The 19353-nt window shown below is 38.7% G+C and overlaps 1 long non-coding RNA gene across 1 annotated transcript in view; it reads left to right on the top strand.

The window, feature by feature from the left end:
• Window positions 1-812: 812 nt before the first annotated feature.
• Window positions 813-19353, top strand: part of LOC144235638 (uncharacterized) — a 116851-nt gene continuing 98310 nt past the window's right edge. The window contains exon 1 of the long non-coding RNA XR_013336275.1: window positions 813-1423. This is a non-coding gene — a long non-coding RNA (uncharacterized LOC144235638). The remainder of the gene's footprint in view (window positions 1424-19353) is intronic.

The raw sequence follows: 19353 nt of genomic DNA, 5'->3' as shown, positions 1-19353 counted from the left end.
TGACTAGCTTTTACTTCTTTTATCTCTGCAGAAAGGGATTCTAATCTATTTTCGACCCCAGCTAGTATTCTTATTATTGTGATTCTAAATTCTGGTTCAGACATCTTGCTTGTATCGGTGGTGGTTAAGTCTCTGGTTGTCATTTCTTCCTGCTCTTTCTTTTGGGGTGAATTCCCTCATTTCATCATTTTGAAGGAAGAAAAGGAATTAATGAGGTAAAAAAATTAAAAAGAACACATACACAAAAATCAAATAAAAGATGCTAGATCCTAAGTGCATTTTGGTTTGCATATTGAAAGGAGCTTGACAGAGTAGAGAAAAAAGGGGAAAAAGAAAAAAAAAAGGAAAATGTTTAAAAATTTGAAAAAATAAATACAATGAAATAGAATAAAATGGAATGACGGAAGTAAACTAGAATTTGAAAAATTTACAAAATAGTAAAAAATATAGTAGAAAAAATTTAGAGAAAAATATTTTTAATAAAAATTGAAAATAAAAATATTTTTCTTTTTCTGTATTCAAGAAAAAGAAAGAAAAAAGAAAAAGAAAGAAAATTGAACAGATGAACCAGTGAACAGACTGAATGTGGTTGAAATTACATCATTTTCCCTTAGAAGTCAAACTCTGAAGCACTTTATCGTCTGTAAACTCAGCAAGCCGATAGACTTGTGTTTCTGAAAACGGAGATTGGCCTAGTTGTGCGGGGCTTAGTGTAATGGCTCTGTTCTCCACTAGACGGCGCTGCTTAGCTTACTGGGACATGTTGTGGCGCTTGTAGGTGTGTGTATGCACATGCGCGGGAGGGATGAAAATGGCGTCACCCACCTACCCAGCTGTAGTATTGGAACCCTTCTTCCTGATCAGCAATCGTGCGCGCGTCCTTTGTCTCTGGCTTCCATCCGCTCCTCACTTTTACACTGTCCGTGACTAACCGTCAGACTGCTAGGCGGCACCTCCCTCCTCAGTTTTATCTCAGATGCGGCTGTTTTCCTCACGCCTCACTTCTGAGGAACCGCGGCTTTGAACCGTTTTGCCCCTCTGCAGGAGAGTCTCACCGAGCAATGGTCGGGTGCCCGCCGCAGCCAGGAACGTTCGCTGGACCATGCTGCTGCCAATGCCCAGAGACTGCGGCTGGGTGCCAGCCCACCCTAGAAAAAGTTAACGCGATCGTGTAGCAGTGGCATTTCAGGGATTATGGAAAATCACAACACACATCTGGCACCAGGGTGCACCCTTAACGACCTTGTTCCAGCACCAGTGAATGTGGTTGTTCTCCAGGGTCCCCTGGGACCTTTGCCTTTGGGGGAAGCCAAACAGCCTCTACCAGTGCCTCCCAGCAGGGGAACCACCTCTCTCCGAGTGACCCAAGGACTCCTGGACTTCACTCTCCTCCTGGGGATTCACCTTCTCACCAGAGCATCAGGTATCACACCAGTTATCAAGCTGTGGAGCCTCAGACCCTGAGCTCCCCCTGTTTATAGAGTCTTAATGGAATTTAAACCCTCTCCTTTCTCCTTTCTCCCTTTTGAGTTCAGTCCCTAGGCTGTTACCACTTTTCCACTCTCTCTCCAGCTGCTTTTGGGAGGGTTGCTTTTCCCGTACTCTCCCCTTCACCCCCAATCTCTGTCCTCTCTCTGCAAGCAAAAAGAGCTCCCTGCCCTCTCTGCAGCTTCTCTCTCCCCCAGTTCACCTCTCTGTGCCACGTACCTGTTGAGTTCTGTGGTTCAGGTTGTGCATTTTGTTGTGTTACTCCTCAAATCCGTTTTTTAGGTGTGCAGGATGGTTTAGTGTTGATCTGGCTGCATTTCATGGAAGGGGAACACAAAAAATACTTCCATGCTCTTCCGCCATCTTGGCTCCTCCCAAGTTTTGAGTATTTTCTACCTTTGCTTTTAATACTTGATTATAAATTTATATAACTTAATTTTAATAATGAATGTGTTTAAAAACCAGCTTGCAAAGTTTCTGAATATTTAACAATTTGCTATCCTGAGCTGGTGTGAGCTGGCTCCAGCATGCCACTGGGTAAGAGGGTGTGGCATGTGATGGTCTGACAAAGTAAATGGAGCACAACTATCTTAAGAACAGAAAAGGTTATGAATTTTTTTAAATGTTTTTAGTAACCATATTGGTAATAATACTAGTATTATTCTGAGACTACTGTGTGTGTAGTAGGAGATAAAATGAATAATTATAGGAATTCTTGAGAATCAGAATTCTTATATGGAAGAAAGGACATAAAGAGATAATGGAAAAGAAGTTGCATAAAAGCTTGAGTTGGAACTGGAGCTCTCATTCTGGATTCAACAAATACTTTACATAGATTTCTTATTTCTGTCTGCTGAATAGGCCTAAAAACAGTGACCAACCTAGTAACAGCATCCTGTGCCCAGATTGTGGCACAATCTATAATTCTCATTACAATTTTCATAAACAGAAACCAGAGTTTCTTAGAGAAATGGTCAAATCTAGGAATTGGACAAGAAATGAATAAAACAAGCCTATAATACCCTATATTACAATATAGAAAGAAATAAAATACTGCTAGCGTCATGTCACGTGATTCAGGGGCCAACTTTAAAAGACTTCTAATGGTCAAAGATGGGACGATTTGAGCTCAGTAATGGCAATAATTACAATGGATTCAAGCCCATCAAAAATTTTAAGTTGCAAAGTTCATAATGACTGTGTGTGTGTGTGTGTGTGTGTGTGTGTGTGTGTGTAACCTTTGGAGAATGGTAAAGAAATAATTCATCATCTTCGAAACTGGTAGATAAAGGGAAGGAACCCAACGTTTGTCCTGCCTTCCCTATATGAATTGCACCACTTGGTGATAAAAGAGTAGATGAGGGCAAGTGTGTTATTATAAAGGTAATCCAACAAATAAAATGATAGAATTTGCATATCACTATTTGGCAATTTCTAATGAATGGCTATGAGCACTAAACATCAGTGGCCGCTAAGCTCACCAAATAAAGAGGTAATTAGAATTATATGCCTCTTATAGTTTTGAACCGGAGTCCCATCCGTTCTTTGGATCCAGCAGACAATTTGCAGAAATTCAGAGGACAGAAGAAAATCTTGAATTGTACTAAGAATATGCAGTCAGCAAAATCCTGTCTGTGGGAAACTCTACAGGTCAAATGACCCAAGTTCTTCAACTGAAAAAACTGTAAGGAAATGAAAGGAATAGAAAAACTTATAGGGTAGGAGGCGACTGGGTGGTGCAGTCAGTTAAGCGTCTGACTTTTGTACAGGTCATGATCTCCCCGTTCCCAGTCCATGGGTTTGAGCCCCTTGTCAGGCTCTATGTGACAGCTCAGAGCCTGGAGCCTGCTTTGGATTCTGTCTCCCTCTCTCTGCCCCTCCCCTGCCTGTACTGTCTCTCTCTCTCTCAAAATAATAAGTAAACATTAAAGAAAAAAAGAAGAACTTACAGAATAGGAGATACTTAAAAGTTATATAAGTTCTTTTCTTTCTTTTTTTCTTTATTTTAGAGAGAGAGCACATGTGCATGTGTGTGTAAACAGAGAAGGGGAGAAGGAGAGAATCTTTTTTTTTTAATGTTTATTTACTTATTTATTTATTTTCATGTGTGTGCATGAGCAGGAGTGGAGCAGAGAAATAGGAAGATAGAGGATCCGGAGCAGGCTCCATGCTGACGGGCTGACAGCAGCAACCCTGATATGGGGCTCGAACTCACAAACCCTGAGATCATGACCTGAGCCCAAGTCAGGCGCCCCGACAGGGAGAGAATCTTAAGCAGGCTTCATGCCCAGAGTGGAGATCATGACCTGAGCCAAAATCAAGAGTCAGACACTTAACCCGGCATCTCTATAAATTTTTTTAAAACCAGACAAGACTAGCTGATAGTGTGATGGGATGTACGTTTGGGTGACTAAATGATTTTTACAAAGCAAGGAAGTGATTGTTGTAAGAGGCAGATGGTGGTTATTTATGTGAAAAGAAGGGTTGAGACTAGGATGGAACACAGGGAAGCAGCTTCTAGAGCTGCTGGCAAGAGTCTACTTCTTGACTAGGGTGGTATTTGCCTGAAGATAATTTCTTGGGTTATACATTAGTTGTGTAGGATTTTTATGTCTTCACATTTTACAGTAAAAGGCTTCTAAAAAATTGTTTCCAGATGTATTTTTGGTTTGCACCAACATACTTAACCATCTTACTTGTGAACCAGGCCTCAATTTTTTCTTCCTGTCAGCTAACGGGAGGGAACGTCTCCTAGACCACAGGTGTGAGCTGAGGGAGAAATGGTGGTGCAAAAGAAGCAGGTGAATGGGCAACATGTTTGTGTCATTTATCTGTGCCCTTTGCATCTGCTCATTCCTTTCTGTCTCCCCTCCCCCAATTTGTGTACTACTGTATGCAGTTCTTATTTATTTCTCTCTCTCTCTATTTATTTTTGAGAAACAGAGCATGAGCAGGGGAGGGGCAGACAGAGAAGGAGACACACAGCCTGGAGCCTGTTAGCACAGAGCCTGGAGCTGTCAGCACGGAGCCTGACACAGGGCTCAAACTCACAAACCGTGAGATCATGACCTGAGCCAAAGTTGGACGCTTAACCGGCTAAGTCACTGAGGCGCCCCTACAATTCTTGATGAATAGCTCTGGTCACATAGTCACTTGCTGTCCCATGGTCAGGTGCTCAGTCTCTGCTAATGCCTAATTGCAAGTCAGAAGCTGCTTTTCAAATGATACATAATTTTCTGTTGTTCCAGAACACTGGAGGTCTGCAGTCCAGGTCTCCTATGTGAGACTTTACAGAAACTGCAGAGCATCCTTATCTACCAGAGACACCTCTAGCACACAGTATTTGCTGGATTGTAACCTATATGCCAGGGCTGCTTGTAGCATAGACTAAGTCTGTTGCAGACTGCTCTCTTATTCTTACTGGCAGTATCTTGCGTCATCTGGGCAATGGATTGGATTCCCAAATGTGTATACTGTCTCCAGAATCTGAAGATGGCTACTATTCGTTGTGTCTTTCTTAGTAGTAGGAGATTCAATTTGTAATAAATCGTCCTTTACCTTAGATAGTACATCTTAGCCTGAACCCCTATCCAGTCTCTTCACTAATGGGGCAGGTGCTTGAATGTGCTTCTTCCACTAAATGCACATGTTTCTTATGAGAGCATTTAGAGTACTTGCCCCCCTCACCCCATCCCCCTAATTTCCTGGGTTGATTAGTAAGATACCTTGATATAAGTAACCAGCATAATATTCTATGAAATGTCCAGACAATCAAATTCCCTTGGACTATATTGTAACAGAGAGCAGGAAAATGAATACATACCCAATAGAACCCTGGGCCAAGACCTTGAATGTGTTTTGATGTCTTGTGCAAGTGAATGTGAATTGCTTCTGCTCCTTTTTCCTTGGTAAGGATTTAAAAGACTACATTTTCCAGATTAATGGAACATACCAGAGTTTGTCAGTCTGTTCCATTAAACATAGCACACATCAAACTCACAGCATAGCAGCTGTGATTGGAGCTATCACTTGGTGCAGTTTATAGCAGTCCACTGTTCTGCCATGCTCAGTATGATTTTTGCTGATACTGGATCTATACATTTAAGAGATATGATGAGGACCACACCCTACCTCCTTTACATTTTTAAGGATGTCATGACTCTGACACTTCACCCAGGATATAGCATTACTTTGAGTTTACTAATAATTTACTGATAAATTATTCTGAATCTCAATTTTCAAGTCATGTATACTCTATTTGTGTTATCAACAAAATCTATAGCAGACATTTTAAAGACTAAAGTTTCTAAATTTTCTGCAATACTGTAAGATTTAATATGATTTTATAAAACTAAAGGTACTGTTTAAATCTGTTGGTTGATTTACTATAAATAGTTGAACACATAATACTTTACAATTCTAGAAGCATTTTTTTTTTTGGCACTGTGAATGACTTTCTCTTTTGCATATTTTGATATGACTGTCAAGGTTCTTCTGAAAACAGAACCAATAAGATTTATACAGGAAGAGACTTAGTATAAGTAATTGGCTCACTTGGTCGTGGAAGCTGAGAAGTCCAGCGATCCGCCGTCTGCAAACTGGAGATCCAGGAAAACTGATGGCGGAATCCTGTTACCTGAACTACCAGGCTGGACCCAAAAGTCAAAAGGACAGGCGAGGCTTTATTGGGGCTACAGCTCGAATGGAGACACAGCACTGACAGAAAGTACTTTAACTTGGCCCCCAGCAATAGCAAGAAGACCATACTTATATAGAGAAGTCTCCCTTGTTATAGGGCTGCATAGGATTGTATTCTGTGAGAGAAGTCATTTAACAATAACAGTGAATGGAAAGCTCCCCAAGTGCCTTATGTGTTTCCCTTGAGGCTTGTTCTGATAGGCCCCAACTGTCTCAGTCCCAGTCTAGATGCAGAGGACCTGAGAAGCAGGGGAGCAGATGGATAAATCCCGTCCCAAGGGCAGGAGAAGACTATGTTCTGGCTCAGCAGGCAGGCAGGAAATAAGAAGGGGCAAATTACTCTTTCCTCCTCCATTTTGCTCTATTTACACCCTCAAAGTAGTGGGTGACGCTCACCCACATTGGAGAGGGCAACCTACTTTTCTGAATTCACCAGTAATGCTAATCTCACTTGGAAACAGCCTCGCAGACATGCCCAGGAATAATGTCTAATCTGGGCACCCTTTTGTCATCACAGGCAGATAGCTGTCTATTTTTTTCCTTCTTTGACGTATTTGAATTGTTTCCAAATGAATTTTTAAACTTGGAAGCTTTAAAGCTTTCATTTGTATGTATATTATTAGAATTGAAATATTAGTTTATTTGGGTTTTGCACATTTGTTAAAATAATATTTAAAGAAAACATTTATTACTAGGTCTTGGGCATAACTTTTTCTTTTTAAAAATAGTTTAGGGGTGCGACGCCTGGGTGGCTCAGTCAGTTAAGCAACCAACTTCAGCTTAGGTTCAGGTCATGATCTCACAGTTTGTGAGTTAGAGCCCCACGTTGGGCTCTGTGCTGACAGTTCAGAGCCTGGAGCCTACTTCAAATTCTTGTCTCCCTCTCTCTCTGCCCCTTTCCTGCTCACTCTCTCTCTCTTAAAACTAAATAAGCATTATAAAATTTTAAAAAATAGTTCAGGAGTGCCTGACTGGAGCCTGCTGATTGTGAGTTGGAGTGCCACGTTATGTGTAGAGATTACCTAAAAAATATAAATCTTAAAAAATAAAGTAGTTTAATAAAGTCTAAGATTACTTATTATTACAGTGAATGATATTCTTATTTTCTTACTCTTTAAATCTGTAGATCCAGCACTTGAACCTGAACACTCCTCTATACCCTTTTTACTTTATGTTTGTTTCTTGTAATAATAAAACCATCCATTTAAGGAGAAATCTGTACCGGTTGTGCTGTAGTGTTACAATGATTATACTAGACAATGTCACATTTCCTAATATCCCTTCTAAAAAGCACATTGAAAGTTTGTGACAAAACTTATTTGAAACTTGAAAATCCGAACACTTTTGTGAACAGCAGAAAAAAATGCTTTCTTAGTTCTCTTCATAACCCACCGTTAATTATAGTAATCTAAAATTAAACTGTGGATGCTTCAACATTAATTCTCCCATTCAAGTGATCAGACTGATCATCAGATTCCAAAAATCAAAAAGGATGCCAATGAAGAGAAGATGGAATGTCTCTTTCTCAGCTAAAGTGTGCACTTATCACACGTGCTGTGCTGTCTCTCTTCGACCACTGAGTTGACAGCAGTGGTTGTTGCAATATGCACATTTCTTGCTAAGGATACTTGCTTTGTACTCTGGTATTTTCTATTATGTGGTAGCCAGCTTCCAAGATGGCCCCCAGTGTTCTCACCTCCTGGGAATCACATCTTTGCATAGTCGTCTCTCACACTCAGTATGACTGAGCTGCGCAGCCAGTAGGGTATTATCTAAATGATGGAGTGTGACTTCCGAGGCTGGGTCATAAGAAAACGTTGTGGCTTCTGCCTTGCTGTCTCTTGGATCACTCACCCTGGGAGAGGCTGGCTGGCTACTGTGCCATGAAGACACCCAAGCAGCCCTGTGGAGGGGTGCACATGGTGAGGAACTAGGACCTTCTGATAATAGGGCGCCTTGTCAAACTTGTGAGTGAGCTATCATTTCAAGAATGTTATATAAATGAAATCATACAGTATGTAATTTTTTGGATTGATTTTTTAAACTCAGCATAGTTCTCTGGCATGGGACCACAGCCTTTTCTGTGGTATTTGCCTGGAGTAGAGTAGTTAGTGTCTAGAACTTCTCTGTCTTGTTAGACTGTCTCTTTCCTGGTCCTTTGGCTGGAGAGGGCAGGTTTCTGTAGGGACTTTTTTGGTCTTCACCCATTGGTGATTATGGGTGGCTAGTTTCTTGAGCTCCAAATCTGAGATATAGGAGACAAACAAAAACAAAAGAAACAAAACCCCAAGGAACTAACAGACCATCATGTTGTTCCTCAGATCCTAAGTCCTTTAACCAGTCTGCCTTTCTTTCCCACCTCACAGAATCTTCTTATGTTTGTTTTATATGTTTTCAGTTGCAGTTAGTGGAAGAAATAGGGATAATTATTTCCGCTTCACCTTCTTGGAAGTGGAAGTTCCCAGGGCTGCCTCTTAACTACATGAAAGGAAAATGATTGTTTTATGATATAGCTTTACACTTTTTGTCCTAATGGTTTGAGTATTTTAATTGGAGTAGAGAACATGTTGATCTTTATTCATTTGTCAAACTCTTATTATTTAATTAAAACCCATAGAAATAAACTAACTCTTTGGATTGTCCATGTTACGTCTGGTTGTTTTTATACTTACTTGGGATGGGTTGAGAGAAGTGCATGAGAGTGTGGAGGGTCATGAGCAAGCAGTCTTGTGCTGGCTCCCAAGGTAGTTTTAGGACCTCACCCTCAGGAAAAACCTTTTTCTACCACTGATTTATATCCCCAAAGTCTTATAAAATGTTTTCTTTTTTTAAAAATATTAATGTTTATTTTATTTTTGAGAAAGAGAGAGACAGACAGAGACAGAGCATGAGCAAGGGAGGGGCAGACACACACACACACACACACACACACACACACACACACACAGAATCCAAAGCAGGCTCCAGGCTTTGAGCTGCCAGCACAGAGCCTGACGTGGGGCTCAGACTCACAAACTATGAGATCATGATCTGAGCTGAAGTCGGCTGCTTAACCAACTGAGCCACCCAGGCGTCCCATTATAAAATATTTTTTAATTGACCAGTTTAACACGGTCTCTATTGTCTAAGTAAACACACAGTGAATAACAGACAGTTCCTATATTTCTTGGCTTTGGGTCATGCTGTCCCTTATGAGTGATTGGCAGGTTTGGGGGAACTCAGCAATACAGAACAGTCAGCTTTTTGTCATTTCAGGTAAACCCTTCAGTTCCATCCTGAGTGTGTACAGACAGGAAAGGAAGTTTCAGAGCCAATACTGAGCCAGAGATACTACCCCACCAGTGCAATGAGTTCTTATAAGATCAGAATTACCCACTTTTAATATAAAAAGATATCCACACTGAGCATAACTTCTTAGGCCTCTAATGTCAGTGTTTTTACTTGACTTTGTCCTTCTGCATCCCCAGAGGAAAACAGATTTTGCCTGCAGTCATTTGAATTTCCCTGTCTCCTTCCTGCTTTATCTTTACTTTATTTTTCGGAATATGCATGCTCTGTTTTCTTTGATCTCTCTATGCTTTCTCTTTTAAGCTTTTATGTAAGAATACCTCAGTATATCTAGTTTTCCTATCCTTAGCCCAGCCTTGATGAGATAGATTATATCACAGTCAGCTAACATTAGTAACAACAACTACTTTTTATACTGTCCTTTGTGCCGGAGCCACCTTCTCTCAATAGTAACTGCCAAAGAAACCAGAGAACAAACTGTCCTTGTTCTTCTATGGTAATGTTACAGCTTTTGTTGCGAGTATTATTCTTGTTCCATCTAACCCACTTTCTTTCCCTATTTTCCATTTCACGTGGGCATTTCCTTGTCTTGCTTATCAAGATCTAGTTATCCCTACACCAATACAGTATAACTTTGATCTCTTTATTTCCAGAACCTTGAATTTTTCTTGGCAATTGATATCTTGGATTCCCTTGGCTAAACTGATCGAGCTGCCAATCTGAGGCTTACTCAAGACCAAGAGTTTGTGGATTTTTACTGCCTGATTCCTAGACTTTGGCTTACTTTTGAACATCCGCCTCAATGACTAACTAGCTTTGCGTCCCTTAATTTGTTTCTGATCTTCACCCTGTGGCAAGTTTGTGAAATGTTAACTCCTTTTTGTCAGACTTGGGCTGATGACTCTATCCAACCCTCTCCAGGCCTATCGTTATACTTGGAAAACTTGACTTTCCACATCCAGTTGATCATGAAACCCTATTGATTTTGTGTTCAAGAAATTTCTGAAACTAATTCCCTCAGCATGGGGCAGGACTGCCTCAGCTGCAAATGAACAGAAATGCAATTCAAGGCAACTTTGAAAAAAAAAAAAGGAAATTTATTCTTCCTTATTACTAGAAAAGTCCAGAAATTGAGTCAATTAGGCCCATATATTCAAACAGTGCATCAGGAGCCTGCCTCTCTCCATCTGTCAACCCTGCCACTTCTGTGAGGCTTCACTTTATGGCAAGCAGAGGTTTTATGGTGGGAAAGATAGTACTCTGCAGCTCCAGGCTTACACAGTGCTACAGACATGACCTTTGGGTAAGGAAACTGGGGGACTGGGGTGTAGAGGTGGGACGGAGACTTACTTTGGCAGATTTGAACTTTTTTTACCTTGTGCTAACTGGTTAAAAAAGTGCACCAATACATCATTACAAATTGTATTACATGTTGGAAATCCAATCTGTAGAGATATGAGCTAAGAAGAAAATAAAAACCCTGTTAATGAGGCAGAAGGTGAGAAGGTATGGACAACAGTATCGAATATTGTCTCGGGGACAAGCAGGTGAAGAACTGAAAGGTGTTGATTGGATTCAACAACATGGAGGTCAATGATGAATTTGACAAGGGGAAGTCTGTTGGGACGAATACCAGAATATAGCTGGTTTTGAAATGAAGGGGAGCGGAAAGGGAGAGAACACGTGGGAGGGAAGATGTTGGAAGACTGATGGAAAAAAAAGCCAGTAGAATGAGACAGTTTGAAGATATAGGACAGAGTAAGGCACTTGAGAAGTCATAAGAGGTAGGCTACTTCTTCCTCTGAAATAGGAGGGAAGAAGAGAAGATTCACATATAGATAGATTTGTGTTATTGTTCTGGTGGCAGGGATTTGAGGGGGTCCTTTTGATGGCTTTTGTTTCTCTATGAAAACAGAAGTCTGATTGCCTCAGATTGCCTGCTGAGTGATTCTGCAAGGCTGAGTGGGGAGGGGGGTGTGTGTGGCAGTATTCAGAAGTTTGAGAAGAATAGAGAAGATTTTATCTATGTTACAAAGATGTGGAGAATAGAAAAGTAAGACAACTAGAAAAACATAATTCTGTAGTTTCTTTTCAGTGCTGAGAGCCCATTTGAGATTGATGACCTTAAAACTATAGTAGCTTCCATCTACTTGACTGTGATTTTCTCCAGCAAGGCTCAGAAGACAATTGGAGGAGGTAGAGAGTTGGTGTTACCCAGAGTCGGAAGGACAATGGGACAATGGAATTTAAGGCTGTGCTCTTAATAGATAGTCTGTTCTGCCTTCTTTGATAACATTTTCCGTTTCTTCCATAGATATTGATCTGATCAAGTAAAGCTTGTCATTTTATTTTCTTAGAAAATTCTATATTTCATATGTATTTTTTAAAATTTTAGCATAAAGTTGTAGACAGTATTTTGTAAAGAAAGTCTTCCATCATTACAGCCTCCATTTTATTCCTTTGTGCATACATTTGTTCTTTTTTTCTTGATTAGCTAAAAGTTTTTTTCTTTTCATTTTTCTTCCTCAGAGAATCCATTCTTAATTTTTTTTCAGCTCCACTTTTTTTTAAGCCACCTTTAGTGTTCATGCCTCTTTCTGTTTTCTGCATTAGATAGCAGCTGTGGGGAAGAGGGACATTCATCCATCCTTGTATCCCCAATAGCACTGAATTCTGGTATCTTCCACAACGGTAGGATTCAATTCATTTTTATGGGATTAGTTTAAATTTCCATGTGTGATAATTTTCCTTTAGACTCTGTAAAAGAAATTACGGACTTTATTAAATTTGCCTTAGTTTTTTCAGCCTTATATGTATGAATTTTTCCACTTGCAATGAATTAGTGGAAATTTTTACACATTATATTTTACAGGTTAAAAGGCTGTACTTACTGTGGCCATGTGGGAAAGGGAGGAGATACCGGAAAGCTCTATGTTACAGTTTCTGAAACTGGAATTAAGAGCTGATGTTTGAATTGTTATCCAGCTATCAACTTAGTGGCTTTGGATATAACTTCAGTGCAATGTACTATGTGGTATGAATACAGCACAACTGAAGAGGTTGATTTTCTTTCTGCAAAAATGTTTTGGTAGAATGTTAGTGAGTGGGTGAGATAATGGGTATTTGGGCATTCTTATACACTGCACAGGGAAGTGAATATGATTATGGCCTCTTTGAAAAGCTGTTTGGCAATATAAGAAATCTTAAATATGCACATAGCATTTGTCCCAGATATACTGCTGCTAAGAATGTGTCTTTTGACAATAATATAGGTAAGAGGGCAAAAACATATGTATATAAATGGACATTTATTACATCATTGTTTAGAGTAGAAAAATGGAAACAATCAAAATTTTGAATAGTGATTTGTATAGATTTCGATATAGCTGTACAATAGTTGGCCTATTATGCTGATATTTTGTAAAAACATGAATGTGCATATATAAGCATAATATTATATATATAATTATATATATACTTAAAACCTAGGAAAAGGTTTTAGTCAAGGTAGAGCAGGATACAGATGGCACATTCAACTTGAGTAATTGGGGACAGTTCAATATAAGGATTATTCACAAGGTGTAGGCAGGATATAGAGAAACAACAGGGAATAGTACAGAACCTGGAGCTGATAAGGGTGTGGAGGATAGGATGTTCTTGCCACTTGCAGATCTGCCTGAAGGGGCTGGAGGAAGGGAGTGTGAGGCAGCAAGAGCTATGAGGAAATGCCTTTGATAGGATTTGTGACTTTTCCTAAAGGCATGTAGCCTTCCCATAGCAACTCTACAGTGTGGTTGCTGGAAAATGAATGCCTTCGCCTCTCTTTCCCTCCTCCCCATACTCTTTACCAGTATTCTTCATTCACTGAGCTCAGGTAGAAGACACTCTGCAAAAGGTTCTTTGATGCCATCCATATAAATCAGTCTCCTAAAGCACAGAGCAGAGTGGTGGGATTGAGAAGGAACTGGAGGGGCAAATAGAAAACATCTAGATCAACAGAGATACCCCCATGTGTTAAGCAGTTATCCTGGGCATCGAGGTTATGGGTTTATATTCTTACCTTTTTCTTCTAATTTTTGGAAAATGAACACAAATGACTTGTGTATATTTTTTAAAGTTTATTTATTTATTTTAAGAGAGAGGGCAAGAGTGGGTAGGGGCAGAGAGAAAGGGAGAGAGAGACTCCCAAGCAGAGCCTAACACAGGGCTCAATCCCACAAACTATGAGATCATGACCTGACCCCAAACCTTAACTAATTAAGCCACCCCGGTGGCCCAGGACTTGTATAATTTTTTTTTCAAAGTCTGAAAGTTTTGTTTTTCTTTCCATGGTCATAGATTACCTAAAATTATCTTAAAAGTGTGAATTTACTTGGCCAAAGTTCAGTTGTTTTGTACCTACACAGCTGAATACCCACTCTAAGCCCTTAACCATTAATTACTTAAAAATATCCTCAGGGTTGCTTTAGTTAGCAAACAGGGAATTTGTCTGATTCCAACCATTGTTAGCATTTGTGGGTGGGATGAGGAATTGGCTTTATTTAGGAATGCTTATTGTTTCTTGGTGAAATTCTTCGGTCCACTGTGTTTCGAGTGAATAAAGGAGCTTTAAAAAGCCAATGTAATTCTGTAATCCTGGTAGAATATATAATTTAGTTGGGTTAATAGATAGTGTCATTAAAGCATTATTCTTGAAATGAATTTATTAGGCTAGTTTAAGATAAAATAGCCTATGTTATGTCCTTCAGTGGTATGTAAGGAAATATTTATATTATTGATTTGTGAATACTGCGCCACCATGGGGCAGCTTTAATGTATACTTCTTTTTCTTCCTTTATTTTAAGATGTTAGGACTTTGGTAATAATGTATAAGTATTCTAAAACTATTGTCTGCAGTTAACTAAGAAATCAGAAATGTCTTTTAAAGATCTACCTTCAATAGAAAATGTTTTGTGTAACTAACTCTACTATGCATTGCTAAATTTTCTCCTCTTTTTCTCAACTATTGCTTTTTATTTAATGGCACAATTTTTAATTGCATTTTCTATTAGTGACTTTTCTGGGGAAAAGATAGGAATATGTGTATGGCATGTAAAGATGCTATCAAAACCAATGATAAAAAGAAAATCTTAAAGTCAGTCAGAGAAGAAAAAAGACATTGAATTAGTTTCTTGTAGTTACTAACAAAATGCCTTAAACTTAGAGACTTAAAACAACCCAAATTTACTACCTTATAGTTTTGTAGGTCAGAAGTCTAACATGGGTGTCATTGGGCTAAAAACAAAGTATCACCAAGGTCTTCATTCCTTTCTGGAAGTTCTAGGAAAGAGTTGGCTACTTTATCTCTTTCAATGTCTAGAGGCCACTCACATTCCTTGGCTCATGGCCCCCTCCTCCATCTTCAAACCCAGTACCTGGCATCTCTGTGATCCTGTTTCCACAGTTACATTTCTTTTTCTCACACTTTTCTGCCTCTCTCTTGCGCTTTTATTTATTTATTTTTAAATGTTTATTTTGAGAGAGGTACAGACAGAACATGAGCAGGGGAGGGGCAGAGAGAGAGGGAGACACAAAATCCAAAGTAGGCTTCAGGCTCTGAGCTGTCATCACAGAGCCCGACACGGGGCTAGAACTCATGAACTGTAAGATCATGAACTGAGTTGAAAGCAGACACTTAGCTGACTAAGCCACCCACGCACCCCTCTCTCTTCCACTTTTAAAAACCCTTGTGATTAGATTGGATCCACACTGATAATGCAGGATAATCTCCCTATTTTAAGGTCATCCGATTAACAGCCTTAATTCTATCTGCAACTTTAATAAACTTTTGCATCTAACCTAACTTAGGTTTCGTGAATTAGAACATGGACATCTTTAGGAGCCATTTTTCTGCCTACTAGTCCACTTTTCTGTCTTCTATCTATATATGTCCCACGTATAAAATATAATCCCCCATGGCACTTTAGTTATAGCATCACAACAAAGTAAAAAAAAATTACTTGCATCTCATTAGCTCAAAAGTCCTAAATATCATAATTTAAATCAAGCATGGGTGGGTTGCCTGGGTGGCTCAGTTGGTTGAGTGTCCAACTTCGGCTCAGGTCATAATCTCATGTCTGTGAGACATGGGCTCTGTGCTGACAGTTTGGAGCCTGGAGTCCACTTTGGATTCTGTGTTTCCCCCTTTTTCTGCTCCTCCCCTACTTGCACTCTCTCTCTCTCTTTCTCTCTCTCTCAAAAATAAACATTAAAAAAAATAAATCAAGCATGGGTGTTTTTTTTTGTTTTGTTTTGTTTTGTTTTGTTTTTGCTTACCACATAATGTTACAAACAGGAATAAAAATAAGGAGGACAGTAGATTTCTCATCTGAAACAATGCAAGTGAGAAAATAGTGGAGCAACCTCTTTCAAGTAGTGAGGGAAAAATTGTCAGTTTAGAATTCTATACCCAGCAAAAATATATTTATTTTATTCAGTTCAGAAGAAGGTAGAAAAAGAGGAAAAAGCAAAAAGAACAAATGGGCCATATAAAAAATAGTAATATGATAGACTTTAACTTAACTATATCAGTGATGGTAGTAAATGTCATTACATTAAATATAGGGTGGTTTGAACATCCTAATTATAAGGCATAGGTTGTCAGATTGGATAAAAGCCAAGCTCAGCAAAATGCTGCTTACAAGAAACACAATTTAAATATAAAGACACAAATAAGTCAGAAGTAACAATGGGAAAAGATATTTCATGATATTATAAAAAAGCTGGAGTGGTTATTAATAGCAAACAAAGTAGATTTCAGAACAATGACTATTAGTTGGGATGAAGAATGCGATTTTGTAATGATAAAAGAGTCAGTTTATCATGAGGCATAGCAATCCAAAACATTTATACAGCTAACAACATTCAAAATATAAGAAACACAAACTGATGGAACATCAAGGAGTAGACAAAAGCACAATTATATTCAGAGATTTAAAAACCTTTCTCTCAATGACTAATGGAACAACTAGACAGAAAATAAGCAAGGACATAAAAGACTTGAACAATACTATTAACAAACTTCAACTAATTGACATTAAAAAAAAAACCCCATCCAGAATGAGAAGAATGCATATTCTTTTCATATGCACCAGATCATTTAACAAGATAGACCATATCTTGGGGTATAGAACAGAAAACATAAAAACATATCATCTCTGGTCACTATGGAGTTAAATCGGGCATCAATAATAAAAGGTCTCTGGAAAATTCTCAAATATTTAGAAACCAAAGAACACAGTTCTAAATTCCAAGTAACCCATGGAAAAAAGAAGAAATCAAAAGAAAAGTTAAAGTATTTTGAAGTGAATTAAAGGGAAAACACAACACACCAAAGCGTGTAGGATACTGCTGCCAAAGTAGTACTTGGTGGCACAGAAGTCTCAAATAAATTATCTCAGCTTCCACCTTAGGAAACTAGAGAAATAAAAAGCAGATGATACCTAAAATAAACAAAAGAGAAGAATAAAGAGAAGAGTAGAGATAAATGAAATAGAAAAAAAAAACCCCAGAAAGTCAAGAAAACCAATAGTGGGTTCTTTGAAGGAAACAAAGCAATCTACTTCTGGGGGCACCTGAGCAGCTCAGTGGGTTAAGTATTTGACTTCCGCTCAGGTCATGATCTTGCGGTTTGTGAATTCGAGCCCTGAGCCCCTGTTGGGCTCTGTGGTGACAGCTCAGAGCCTGGAGCCTTCTTCGGATTCTAGGTCTCCCTTTCTCTCTCTCTCTGCCCCTCCCCTGCTTGTATGCTCTCTCTCTCTCTCTCTCTCTCTCTCAAAAATAAGTAAACATAAAAAAAGACAAGTGATCAACTTGTCTAGCCACAGTGGTCAAGAAAAAAAAGGGAGAAAACACAAATGGCCAATATCAGGAACGAGACAGGAAATCGCAATAGGTCTTACTGCTGTGTAAAGGATAAAGGGGCGCCTATGTGGTTCAGTCTGGTTAAGCGTCTGACTCTTGATTTCAGCTCAGGTTATGATCTCTCTCTCCCTCTTTCTCTGCCCCTCTCCTGTGAGCTCACTCACTCTGTGTCTCTCAAAATAGATAAATAAACTTAAAAAATAAATAAAGGATAGAGAACTATTACAAACATTAGGCCAATATGATTAACAACGTAGATGTAATGGAACAATTCCTTGAATGATGCAAAGTACTGGAGCTCTCTCAGGAGGAATAGATTACTCAAATAGTCTTATACCTATTAAAGAAATTGAATATATATTCAGTGTAGTTAAAAACATTTCCACAAAGAAAATTCCAGGCCCAGGAGGCTTCATGGCGAATTCTCCTAAACATTCAAGGAAGAAGTAATACCAACACTACATGAATACTTCCAGAGAATTGAAAAGAATACTTTTCCATTCATGAGAATTAAGACCAGAATTAACAGGAGAGCAGACTAACTGGGATACCAATAAGAGAAGAAAACTACAGACATATCTCTCATTAACACATGGGCAAAAGTCCTAAACAAAATTTTAGCAAGTCAAATTCAACAATATACAAAAAGCATACATTGTGACCAATGGAGTGTATCCTAGGAGCATAAGATTGCTATAACATTTGAAAATCAATCAATAAAAATCAGTAATATTAACCTAAAAAAGAAAGTCATATGTCTGTTTCATTAGATACATAAACAGCATTGAACAAAATCCAACACCCATTCCTGATAAAAGCTGTCAGCAAACTAGGAATAGAAAGGACCTACTTCAACATGAAAAAGGCTTATCCGTGAAAAATCTAGAGCTAACATCATACTTAATGTTCCTTCTAAAATCAGGAACAAGGAAAGGAATGGTGAGGAATTATGGTGGTGTTGCATGCGTACGTACCTATGTTAAAACCTGCAAAACTGAACTGTACACTTAGTTTACTGTATTGTATGGTAATAATTCCTAAATAAAGGTTTTTTCCCCTAGAAGTGCTATATTCATTTATTATTTTTCAACCAGTAAGGGACTGTGATTGTGATTAAAAAAATCCTCAGAATATATTTTTGAGCTAATTTTTATATGTAAAAAGCTAGTTTGGAAGGCACAAAAGTTTATGATACCTATTTTTCCCAGTGTTTCCCTTTGAGTGAAATACTGCATTTTTACTATGCAATTATCTTTTGGTTATTATCCATGGAGTGTTAGCCAAGTGTTCTAGACCCACAACAAATTTCAAAATCTTTTTTCTTTCAATGCTATATAAATAATAGTGATAAACACTTTCCAGTGTTCACTTTCACAGAATGTGAAGACACCTGAAATTGCCTCATTATCTTCTCTGACTTGTCTCCTTTCACATCCCCAGCAGGCAGCGTGCATGTCACAGAATTCTAAAAAGCAAGCACATTGAGGTGGTATCTGGGCTGTTTGGGTTCCCAGCAATCCCAGGAGGTTTTCATTCACATACAAAGGAGGATTTTAGGGAGAAACTGCAGATTTGTTTCCTGTGAAATAATTTCTTTTTTTTTCTTCAAATAATGTGACATTTTTCAAAGATCAGGGTGCAAAACATGCTTTGAACAGTGAGTCTTTGAGAGCCCTGCATATTCTGGGTAGCAGAGGCTCATGAAATTTGTCTTTGAGAGGTAGTGAAAATTTGGGAGTTTTTCCTCTCTGGTTTCTACTTTTGGGTTAAAGATAAGTCCAGAGATTGAATTTTCACTTAAAGATTGTTCCATAACTTTCTTAACCAGTCCATGTCGGTCCTAAAGGAGTGAAGTCAACCTCTTCACAATGTGTTTTGCATCCATTCTAATCTGGTCTCTGACAATTGCTGGTTGCTGTTATTTCAGCTAAAGTATATGGTAGTTGACATAGAATCTAAAATAACTTTATTAGTCAT

The sequence above is a fragment of the Crocuta crocuta genome, unplaced genomic scaffold (assembly GCF_008692635.1).
Source record: "Crocuta crocuta isolate KB4526 unplaced genomic scaffold, BGI_CrCroc_1.0 scaffold65, whole genome shotgun sequence".
Lineage (NCBI taxonomy): Eukaryota > Metazoa > Chordata > Mammalia > Carnivora > Hyaenidae > Crocuta > Crocuta crocuta.
Note: the sequence above shows the minus strand (reverse complement) of the source record. Positions and strands in the feature narration are given on the sequence as shown.